Source organism: Octopus bimaculoides, chromosome 4, assembly GCF_046866305.1.
Source record: "Octopus bimaculoides isolate indiv1 chromosome 4, ASM4686630v1, whole genome shotgun sequence".
Taxonomy (NCBI): domain Eukaryota; kingdom Metazoa; phylum Mollusca; class Cephalopoda; order Octopoda; family Octopodidae; genus Octopus; species Octopus bimaculoides.
Genome location: NC_142931.1, coordinates 88,561,724 through 88,573,939, shown reverse-complemented (window position 1 = coordinate 88,573,939; position 12,216 = coordinate 88,561,724). Strand labels below are relative to the sequence as shown.

General features: G+C 37.4%; 1 protein-coding gene across 2 annotated transcripts in view; it reads left to right on the top strand.

Annotated features, from left to right (window-relative positions):
* Window positions 1-1,942: 1,942 nt before the first annotated feature.
* LOC128247605 (uncharacterized) overlaps window positions 1,943-12,216 on the top strand; it is a 28,010-nt gene continuing 17,736 nt past the window's right edge. Inside the window, exon 1 of one of the 2 annotated variants that reach the window (XM_089350946.1) lies at window positions 1,943-2,338. The gene's annotated coding sequence lies outside the window, so the exon portion shown is untranslated. Of the gene's footprint in view, window positions 2,495-12,216 lie in introns of both variants that reach the window. The other variant, XM_089350944.1, reaches the window with a different exon arrangement.

The following is a 12,216-nucleotide window of genomic DNA, read 5'->3' as shown; positions in this document are numbered from 1 at the left end:
CAAAAAGGAAACTCTGCAGCCGAAGCGACTCGAAACATATACTCAATTTATGGGAAAGAATGCTTGAATGAAAGAACTTGCAGAAGATGGTTTGCAAAATTCAGAAGTGTAGGTTTCAGCCTTGAAGATGAAGATCGAACAGGATGTCCAGTTGAGTTTGATAATAAGCTCCTTGAGGCATTACTTGAAGAAAATCCTGCATTATCAGTTGAAGAATTGGCAAAAAGCTTAGTTCAAACCATACAACTGTTCATCGTCATATTCAACAACTTGGAAAGGTTCCTAAACTTGGAAAAGGGTGCTTCATGAATTGTCTGAAAGCAACCTCAAATCCCGAGTTGACATCTGCTATTCTATCCATTCTCGCGAACTCTTTCACCCTTTTTGGATAAACTTGTGACTGGTGACGAAAAATAAACGCCTTAAACAGTGACTTGGTAAAAGGGAAAAAGCTCAACCACAACCGAGAAGGGAACTTCATGGAAAAAAGGTTCTTCTCTCTATCTGGTGGGATTGCAACGGAGTAATTCACTTTGAACTGTTACCACCTAATGCAACAATCAATGCTCAAGTCTACTGTCAGCAATTAGAGCGTTTGAGACAAGCTTTGAAGTAAAATAGACCCGCTTTAGTGAATCTAAAAGGAGTGATGTTTCATCAGGACAATGCGCGACCCCACACTGCATAGATCACATCACAGAAGATCCAAGAGCTTGGTTGGGTGAAAATTCCTCATCCACTTTATTCTCTCGACCATGTTCCTTCAGACTACCATTTGTTTCGGAGTTTACAGAATCATTTGGGGACATAACTTTCGCAAGCCAGGAGGAGGTCGAAACTGACATTTCAGAGTTCTTCGATTAGAAACCAAAAGAAGTTTTACATTGATGGGATTAAAAAGCTTGTAAACAGATGGAAGGAAGTCATAGATAATCAGGGAAAGTACATTGATGATTAAATTTCAACACTTGTTTTCTTTATTCAAAATTCGGACAGAACTTATGGGATGACCTAATAGTTATTGTTCAGTAATTTTTATGTTCGACACATTGACTTCTGGATAATATAACTATTGACTTCTGGTAACGGGGAATGTCGTGTTCCTGAATGAAACTTTACCGAACCCAAGGTTACATCAGAGTTAATAGAAAAAAGATCGGAGAGAACTCCCAACGACACTCTTGAAATAGTGAGATCCACCTCGACGCAAGAAATCTGCACAGATACAGATCTTAGGTGGTCAGCTTGGAGGTCCTCATACCATTCGCAGTGAAAGACTTCGCAAATATCAACTACAAAATATTAATGATACATGAGTTCTCAAGGGCGATTGACCACGGGTAAATGAACAGGAAAGCAAGTCTCCAGGTGATGTGGTCCTTAGTAGGGCATACGGGTGATAATCTATGAGGAGGAGATATAGTTTTCACAAAAGGTGGTTGATTTTATTGCTTTTCAGCTATTGGAAGTGCGAGCAATGGATTTGTAGTTGAAAATGTCAGAAAGATGGTACTTCTTGTGGAATTGGTCACACTGTGGTGTACTTCCAAGGGGCATATATATATATATATATATATATATATATATATATATATATATATATATACGTAATAAAAGGAAATGACAAAGGAATAAACGATTATCTTATGAACTTCATTAGCTTACCGCTGTTTCTGCTATAGGGTGCAGTGGACTCATATTTGAGTGTCTGCGTAACGCCTTATAGATTCATCAGAGCCTTGAATATGAAGTGTAATTTAGTAGGGAAAAGAATTACATTTATGCATATATAAAGAAGTATGTATGTGCATGTGTGCGTATGTATATATGTATGTACTGGTGTGTGGGAGATAGGGGGGGGGGAGAGATTGAAAAGTTTGACGAGGACAGGAATTAAGTCTGTAATGCACCGTTTGAAGATGATGTAAGTGAAGCCGTTGTGACTAGCCGCACGAAACAATAATGTCGTTGTGAGAGTGGAGGTGTGGGGAACGTGGAGAAGGTTAGTTTGTTAGGAGTTTCGTTGAAAGTGTATAATGTCGAGTTAGAGGCGAAACAAATAGCAAATGCGGAGGGTTTGTCTGCAGAAGTGCTGCTAATAGCCATCTTTGGTGAGACTCTCTTGGTAAGGCCGCAGATTCTGCTGCAATCTGGTAGGCGGGAAAGTTTGCTTTTCTAACGATAGTATTTGTAGGCATTGCAGTAGTCTTGCAGGAAGCGAAACATTGCATTGTAACTGAAGATGTATGGAAGAGCAGCAAAAACTAAAGATGAATCCTGAGGGATAGGGAAAAGAAACTTCGAGCTGGAATAAAAGAAATTTGTGGCTGGAATTCAGGTGAGACAGAGAACGATGAGTGATAGGGCGAGTAGATACAAGTTATGCGCCAAATTGGTATATAGAGAGTAGCATGACGCTAATATAGATCGGGTGGTTTGCATAATACTAAAGGGTATGGCTACTGGTCGCTGATCGGCGGACGCTAGGACAGAGGTAAGTAATTTAGATTGCTTCTTTTGAGAAATTTTCAGGTTTTTTTGTTTTGTTTTGTTTTGTGTTTTGGCGCGGTATGATATGTAAAGTGTGTTACACTTTCTAATCCTCGCATCAGTTAAACTTTTACCATATTCCGTGAACTCTGTTATTCATTCAAGGTTCAGATATGTTTTGGTTTGTGTTGGTGAAAATCTTTATTGTTGATATTGTTGCTGTCGTCTTCATCTTCGTCGTCGTCGTCGCCGCCGCCGCTGTTGTTGTTATTGTTTGATTTTCAGCCAGGCCAGATTTTGGCAGCTGCAGCTCTCTATGATCAAAAGCCTTGTAACTATGATCATCTAGTCTCTCCTTTAGACATTATATATTTAGGGGACATCATCCAGTGTGGTTCCCGTTTTTTTTGTTTTTTTTTTAAGAATGCAGAGTCATAATTTGAGGGAAATTTAACTGTTATTTCTAGCAAGCCAAACTCTCACGTTGACGGTCCCTGTCTCTAATCTATTATTCTATTTTTGTCTATTTTTACTGCGAAACTCGCTGAGACAAGAAGGAAAGAAGGAGAAAAACTGTTAGGATAAGTTGCACCACTCAATAAAGAAGTCACTCTCTCTCTCTCTCTCTCTCTCTCTCTTGTACACATACAGACACACACATTCACACACTCTCTCTCTCGCACACACACACACATTCACATACTCTCTCTCTCGCACACACACACACTCTCTCTATCGCACACACACACACACACACTCTCTCTCTCACACACACACTCTCTCTCACACACACACTCTCTCACACACACACTCTCTCTCACACACACACTCTCTCACACACACCCACTCTCACACACACACACACACGCACTCTCTCTCTCTCTCTCTCACACACACACACACACACTCTCTCTCATACACAGACACGCACTCTCTCTCTCCCTCTCTCTCTCCCTCTCTCTCCCCCTGTCTCTCTCTCTCTCTCACACACACTCTCTCTCTCACACACACACTCTCTCTCACACACACACTCTCTCTCACACACTAACTCTCTCTCTCTCTCTCTCTCTCTCCCTCTCTCTCTCCCTCTCTCTCTCTCTCCCTCTCTCTCTCCCTCTCTCTCTCTCCCTCTCTCTCTCTCCCTCTCTCTCTCTCTCCCCCTCTCTCTCTCTCCCTCTCTCTCTCCCTCTCTCTCTCTCCCCCTCTCTCTCTCTCCCTCCCTCTCTCAGTAAACTCACATGCTTTATTAACGCAAAACAATAATGAAATTCAACACAAAAATTCTTTAAAAAAATCAAGTTATTAATTTGAATTGAAATTGAGATAGGAATTATGTATCTTACAAATTAACAGCGAAGAGAAATGGAATTCTGAAACAACAGCAGCAGTGGAATATAGAGAAAAGGATTGAGTTCCTGCTATTTCTGGCACGTCTATTGACCTGCTAGAAATAGCTGCTAAATTTATTCGTGACAGAACCAGGATGCTGCCGCCGCTGCTGCTGCTGTTGCTGTCACTGCTGCTACCGCTGCCGCTTCTGAAGCAACCGCAGCCGCCGCTGCAGCCACCGCTACAGCCACCGCTGCTGCCGCCGCTGCAGTCGCTGCTGCTGCCGTCTCTGCTGCCGTTGTTGTTGGTTAGTTCAAGTCAACCCTGATTAAATGTGTTCCAGGCGTGACCATCCCATCTTTTTGTATTTAAGGAAACACGTCATTCAATGTCTTTTTCTTTAAGGCTGTTCACAAACGGTTTGGCGCGATACGCTAGTCTGTCGCTGCGAAAATATTAAAATTATATTTCGAAAATCAGAAAAATATCAACTGAAATTCTAATTACAAAAGTTTTGTCAACTTTACTTCATTCATTTCTATTGTTTAATTTATATTTATAAACTAAACTATAGGAATTTTGTTTTTTAATATATTTTAAAAACTTCATGTTTTAAAGAGAAACAAAATACTTTATATACTGTTTATAAATTAATAAAGGACTGAACCAGTGCATGTGTTTATTACCGGCATAATGCCTCTCCCAAGGTTTAATTGTATTTCTTTCAACACACGTATCCACATCAAGAATCTTGCACACGAAATACACATACGAAATAAAATACTTTCTATTTACTCTAAAGTCTGCCGTGAATGAAGATCAAGTTTGAGAATACTGAGTTGGGTTGTGATTTCATGGAGGTTTGGCTGTTGTTTCTAGAAAGATGAGCTAGGTGTAGACGGGAAGACTCTCTACTGGTTCGAGTCTCCTTAAGTATTGGGGAAAGTCTAAGAAGATACAGAAAGAGTAACAGATAAAGAGAGGAAAAAAACCCCTGAAGGTACTTAATTAATTGCAGAGGAGGACTCATAATTGAATTGTTTTGATATACACGTCCTAAAGTGTTTTCTCTCATTTGACCAGTAACTTCGCAAGTATACTTTTGCCATCTGGATAATTCCAGAAAATAAAGGCACACATACAATAATCATAATTTCTTCATACAAAATAATGAAATGAAAGCCAATTTTCAAAAGTTAGATATTTATTACCTAAAAGTGAAATTTGAAAAAAGAAAATTTTTTGTTGAATATTTGCAATAAATATACGCTGTTATTTTTTTTTAAATTTTACCAACATAATCGCAATCCACAACAAAATTTCATCTAAAAAATGTATATGCATTTTCAGAAAGTTCTAAGACACATGCAGCACCTCTCTCTACACTATGAATTGTGAGAAATAATCAGCTATAATTAGATAGAAATTTAAGGCAACGAGCTAGCAGAATTCTTAGCATACCGGACTAAATTCTTAGCGGCATTTCGTCCGACTTTTAGCTCTGAGTTCAAATGTCGCCGAGATTAGCTTTGCCTTTCATCCTTTTTAGACCGATGAAATAGTATCTATGGAGCACTGCTGTCGATGTAATCGACTTACCCTTCACCTAAAATTTCAGGCACTTGTGCCTATAGTAGAAAGGATTATTAGATAGAAGTTTATTACACAAATACTTAGCAATAGTGAGGTGTGGGGGGGGGGGGTGTTACACTTCACAAACTTTTGTAGCTATAGAAGAACATTTTTGTAACGACAACACTTTCAAATCGTAGGTAGCAATTCATGTTTGGTTATTATTTTGTATCTAAATTAAACCAGTTTTGTTTTTCTGCAATGTTGGTGTTATTTCTCAAATCATCGAAACAACAAAGAGAATATCCAATAATGGAAAAACCCAATAGGTGACTCATGGTTTTAACTGTTCCACGGTAATAGAAAGGAAAATTCCATATTACGTCCCTCAATTCAGTTTGGTTGTGTGTGATTAGGCCAAAACCAAAGGCGAGTCGATTAAGGCATTTCTGTGCATTCCCTATGGGCTCTCACAAATTTTCTGCTGATTCAATCTTCATATCTAATATTGGTGGAATATTTACCATTCTATTCTTCCACAATTTTATGCAGGTAGATTCTTTGGAAACATACAGGAACGGTGGATATCATGGGACTTTTTCTCGATGTTAATGCTATTTGTGTTTCTAAATATCTACATAAACAGCAGCCTAATTCTGTCAAATAACGCCTAACCGTCTCAAGACAGAAGGGAACGTCGGAGAGTGTAGCGTTAGATATAGCAGAGGGCTGGAATGTCTTTCATCATAGATCTGGCCAATCAGGGTTGACATGCGACTAAACAAATAACAACAAAAACAGATATTTGATGACATGTTTGGTGAAACTTTAACATGACAGGGAAAGGTATCCCTCTTCAACGTCAACCAACTGCTAATCGAAGCATGGCGTAGCAGCTCCGCCAAATGTACAGTCATACAACTAACTATACACTATATTGTAGTTGCCTTCCCCATGTACTGAACATTGTACATTGTCGCAGCTGTCACGCTATGCTTCAATAAGCCGTTGACTGATGTTGGTTAGCACGTCTTCTTTCTCTGTCGTGCTAAAGATTCATCCAAACATTGTTATTTAATGAAAAGGATGTAGAGACAAAATAGTTTTTCTTTTCTTTTTTTTTTTTTGTTATCCCTCCTCTCTACAGTTTTTTCTTTTTTAAATAGAACCGAGGGAGACTGAACCAACAAAGGAGTGTCACGCAGTCACTCACCCTGCAAGAAATAACAGCTAAATTTCCCTGAAATTTACCTCAGTTTTACCAAACCATTTTTTCTCGCGTCACATTTTAGAGCAAATAAAAATATCTTTATGTACAAGTGAATCTTTTTAAATCTAAAAATGTGTGCAAAAAGTTATTCCCATATATTTATAAATATGAAAACAAATATTTATATATAATTCAAACTACAGAAAATTATCATATACTTCTTTACTTAATAAATGACACACAGACATCTAGCTACATAGCGTAGCACAAGTGTGCGGTGACTTAAAAAAAAAAAAAGAAAGAAAAAAAAGAAAGAAAAAAAAAGAAAGAAAAAAAAAAGAAAGAAAAAAAAAGAAAGAAAAAAAAAGAAAGGTCGAGGTGGTCATATCTGAAATTCCTCAAATCATGAGTCTGCTCGTTGAAGGCTGGACAGGGACTAAACAAGCCTTCGATGCAGCCTCTAGTTTACTTAATTAGAGTAAGCTTGGAATTAAACAATAATAATGCTGTTGTTGGCACTCCGTCGCTTACGACGTCGAGGGTTCCATTTGATCCGATCAACGGAACAGCCTGCCCGTGAAATTAACGTGCAAGTAGCTGAGCACTCCATAGACACGTGTACCCTTAATGTAGTTCTCAGGGATATTCAGCGTGACACAGTGTGACAAGGCTGACCCTTTCAATTACAGGTACAATAGAAACAGGAAGAAAGACTGAGAGAAAGTTGTGGTGAAAGAGTACAGCAGGGGTCGCCACCATCCCCTGCCGGAGCCTCGTGGAGCTTTAGGTGTTTTCGCTCAATAAACACTCACAACGCCCAGTCTGGGAATCGAAACCGCGATCCTATGACCGCGAGTCCGCTGCTCTAACCACTGGGCCATTGCGCCTCCACTAAACAATAATAATGACAACGCCAACAACAGCTAAAAATAACCATCATCATACCCAGTTCCTACTTTTCATTGCTTCTGTTATTAATTGTTTTTGACACGGTTGTGTAGTTAAGAAGCTTGCTGTGGTAGTCAAGAAGCTTGCTTTGCAACCACATGGTTTCGGGTTCCAGACAGACCAATTCCATGTGAGAGAATTTGGTAGACGGAAATTATGTGGGAGATGAACTTTTAAATAAGTTCTTCACCGATAATGGTGCTATTATACCGAAGGGCTTGGTAAAAATTATTAATTATTAATGAATTGATAATCCTTTCATCATGTAACCTCGTGGGCATCGGCACCATTTTCCTCTTTCTCCGTTCTTCCATTCTCCGAACTTTCCATCTTTCCGACGAAGGGCTACGCCCGAAACGTCATACACTCTCTCTTTCCTTTCCTGAGCGTCCAATAATACTATCCATATCACGTCCTCACTTTGTTGTTTTTTTGTTTTTTTGTTATTGTTTTTTTGAACTATATATATATATATATATATATATATATATATATATATATCTTACTTGTCTCAGTCATTAGACTGTGGACATGCTGGAGCACCACCTTGAAGAATTTTAGCCGAACGAATCAACCCTAGGACTTATTTTTAAAACCTGATACTTATTTTATTGGTCTCTTTCGCCGAGTTGCTAAGTTATAGAGATGTAAACACACCAACACCGGTTGTCAAGACATATACATACATACGTATATATATATATATGTGTGTGTGTGTGTGTGTGTGTGTGTGTGTGTGTGTGTGTGTGTGTGTGTGTGTGTGTGTGTAAACTTTAGGCTGGTTAAAATATGTTTGTGACATATTTCAACTTCTAAAGGCAAGTTCATTACAATTACCGTGGAAAAAAATTCTCTCAAATAGTAAGAAGGTGTAAAAACACCATGTCTGTCGGATTACCCGTTATCAACGGGAAATACCGAAGAGAGACAACTCTGGACAGAATTGAAGTCGTAGCTTCATCAAAAACACAGTCAACAACATTGACTGAGTTGCGCCGTTTGACCGCCAGATCGGAAGAAACTTAGCAGTATCAGCACCAAGCGATGCTTAGGCATAAGCGACGAGCTTCTTTCAGTTTTGCACTCACAAGGCTTTGGCCCGAGGCTATAGTAGAAGACACTTGCTCAAGGTACTACGCAGTGCGACTGAACCGGAAACCATGTGGTTGGGAAGCAAATTTCTTACCACATAGCCACACCTGCGCCTATATAAATATGTATTTATTTGTGTATGTGTGTGTCTTTGTGTTTGTGTTTTGGCCTCATCATTGCTTGGCACCTAGTGTTGAGTTACGTCGCAACCTAGCGGCTAGACAAAATGAGATCAGTCAAAAAGTACTAAACTCCAAAAGTAAACACTGGTATCGATCTGCTCTATCAAATCCTTTTAAAGAAGCACTCCAGCATGGCTGCAGTCCAGTAACTGAAACAAGAAAAAGATAAAAGATTATTCATATGGCTTTCTCTTTATTCCAGTTATTGCTTGTTTCAAAATCCCATTATTCTTTGCTGTTTCTTTGCAGTGTTTAAAATTTCAGCTTCAATTTAAATTGACATTAAGAGGAATCTAAGTTTAAAGTATTTCTTAATTATTCTACTCGTTGATAAAACACGTGATTTGTGCAGAGAAAGTTTTAAAACTTATTGATTTAAAGGACTTATCAAAATACTTTTTCTGTCACTTCTGAATGAAACGATAGAGTGGGGCCCGCGAGTTTGCAAAAGAAATGTAAAATTGGAATAATAAATTGCGAAAGATAGATTTATGTCATAATAATAATTGTTTCAAATATAGGCACAAGGCCTGAAATTTGGGGGAAGGGAACAAGTCGGTTACATCGATTCCATTACTGAACTGGTACTTATTTTATCGACCCTGAAAGGATGAAAAGCAGAGTCAACCTCGGCAGCATCTGATCGTAAAGTCGGAAGAAATGCCGCATAGTATTTTGTTTGGTGCAGTAACAATTCCGCCAGTTCGTCTCCTTAATAACAACGACGACGACGATGAGGAAGATGATTTTTTAAAAATTTTCGTTGTAAAAATACGTGACGCTACCGAAGAGAGAAAAGTAAAATAATTTGGACTCTCCCTTATATGAAAAAAGACAAAAAAAAAAGAGTTTTCGGAAGGAATGGTAGGAGAGGAAGAGGGAAGTAAGAATTATGCGGTCGGATAATATCAAGAATCGGTGTGAATCAAAATACAGTGAATGTATAAAGATACCATAAAAGAGACTGAAATAGTGGGCCATGGTATTGAACTTATTGAAAGCAAACGACACATGACGTTGATGATTGACAAAAAAAAATCTGTTAAAAAAGCTGATCCATTTTTTTTCTTTTTTACATTCCTTAAATTATCTGTATTTACTTATATAAAGTAAGAGTAGCTGTCTTAAAGCATTCCTCTTAATGGTGGCATTATAAACTTTGCTTTGTGCATTTGTTAAATGTTTGAGTCAGAAGTTAAACAATTTATCAATACTAGGAGCTTTCCAATTGATAATTTGAATTAACTTCTTTGAGGATTTCTTTTATTGTTACATCTGCCAACCTTCTACTTCGGAATGTTTCTCTTCTATCCTCAACACTCTCTTATGTTGTTTATTTATCGTTACCCATTGTTTCTTAGACCTCTTTCATCTTCTTTTCACTTGTTTATTGTTTCAGTCTTCTTTTGCTTAATTTCCGGCAGTTTTTCTTTAGGCTGAAGATAAAATCGATTTTGTTCATAGAAGAGTTGACATTTTTCAAAATATTTTTTAAACTGTATTTTTGAACCAAGATCTCTTGCTTAAGCCTCACTACTGTCGGTTAATGCGATATTGCATTTTATAAATATCTGCAGTTCATTTTTTTATATTTTATTTTGCTTTATCTTGGTTTCTTCTAGTCCCCCGTTTATAGTTTAAATTGTATTTTATCCTTTTTTATGTAAGTAGTATAAATCATGAAGGGAGTTGTTAAGTAACATTAAGTAAAGGATAAAGTAAAAGATGGTGTAAATTTCAACTTGCTAGTTGATGATCGGGAAAGATGAAGAGGAGAAAGTTGCGATTCTTGTTGTACACATACGGTATCCCTAATCGATAAAATTCCAATAAAATTTATTGCATGTAGACTTTTCATTCCCGAAACAAAGCATTCTGAATCTTTTATCTAAGTAGACCTTACAAATAGCAATTTGGGATTTGTATGAACTGGGTGGCTCATTACCATTTGATTAACTTCACACAAATGAACCTGAGAAATTCTTGCAGCATCAGTTCGGTAACTAATATCTGTTCGATAGTTATCTACAACTCTACTCTAGTCAATCTGTGGTGTCATAGTTGTGCGAACAAGCAAGGAATGGCTTTCAAATTTTCATAAAATCACACATGGCCTTCAAATTAATAATAAAAAAGAGTGGATAATGTTGATATAGGTGCATTGTCTGAAAATAAAATAAGATAGCTATGGTTGGAAGGCTTTGATCAAAGATCTCCTTAATCTGAGATTTCTGCTAAATAACGACAGGGTAAAACTTAACAAGTTTTCATGGTAACATTCCATCACAGCCCTCATATCACTAATGATGGTGAGGTGGTATGTCTCTTGGAAAGGGCCGATGCAAGAGTATTCAAAGCCGTCCCTTCTTTCAGTTACGACTATTTACTCAATACAATCACAAGCAGTAGTTTATATGGTGTACAAAGTTCAGCAGGTGAGGATTCAGTTTTGTGATACTGCTAACACATTCAAATAACTACGACAATCCTTTATTGACATATGGATGCTAACGATAAGGTTTCAAAAATTAGTTGATTTTATCTTTGCCTTTGCTTTTTTTTTTTAATATTCTGGATGTATTTTGTCGTTGTTTAACCTCAATCCTGGCATCGAAATATCAATCTCCGATTAAGGTATTCGGGTCATTTTTAAGGAACCCGGGTTTAGCTTCCTTACAATCTATTGTCTGAACAAATGAATTTTAGATTTTAATTATTTATTCTGTGTATGACTGCTATTATAAAGCTGAACAGTAGATGAGTAAGTTTTATATACTTTTTGTTTTTGTTTTCTCTGATATGCATGAAAAAACACTTAAGTTAAATCTCCGTTTCACACCGTCAGAAACAAAACAAAACAACAGATAGTAAGAAAGTTTGATGACCTGTTAAAACTAAGTCGAATGTTGCTATTTTTCAGTAGCAGAAAACCGAGAAATAGATTTTGCGATAGAATCTGATATCGAAACAAAAGGCAGAATCAACCAAACAAATTGATTTTGTTAATACGTGTGATCCACATCCAAAATGATCAAAGATTAAATGAGTATTCTGAGTTCAAATATCGCTAAAATAAAGCCGTTTTCTTCTAAGGGATGAATTAAACCGAGTAAATAACTGCATCACACTCATCTCCATTTTGTCGTTTTGCACCTATGTTAAGAAATCAATAATTGTCCTATTGATTATGGTATAGGGGTAATTACACGAAAATGACTACCCAGTTAACTCTTTATGAGCTTTTCTGTAGTCTTTAAAAAAAAAAAATTATTAAAATCAATGCATAAAATAGGGGGGGGGGAGAAAGAAATTCTATCGTTTGATTACCCCACTTTAATCACGCTTTTATGTTCTTAGAATTATATTTTTTCAATTCAGCTTCTCATTTAGTGA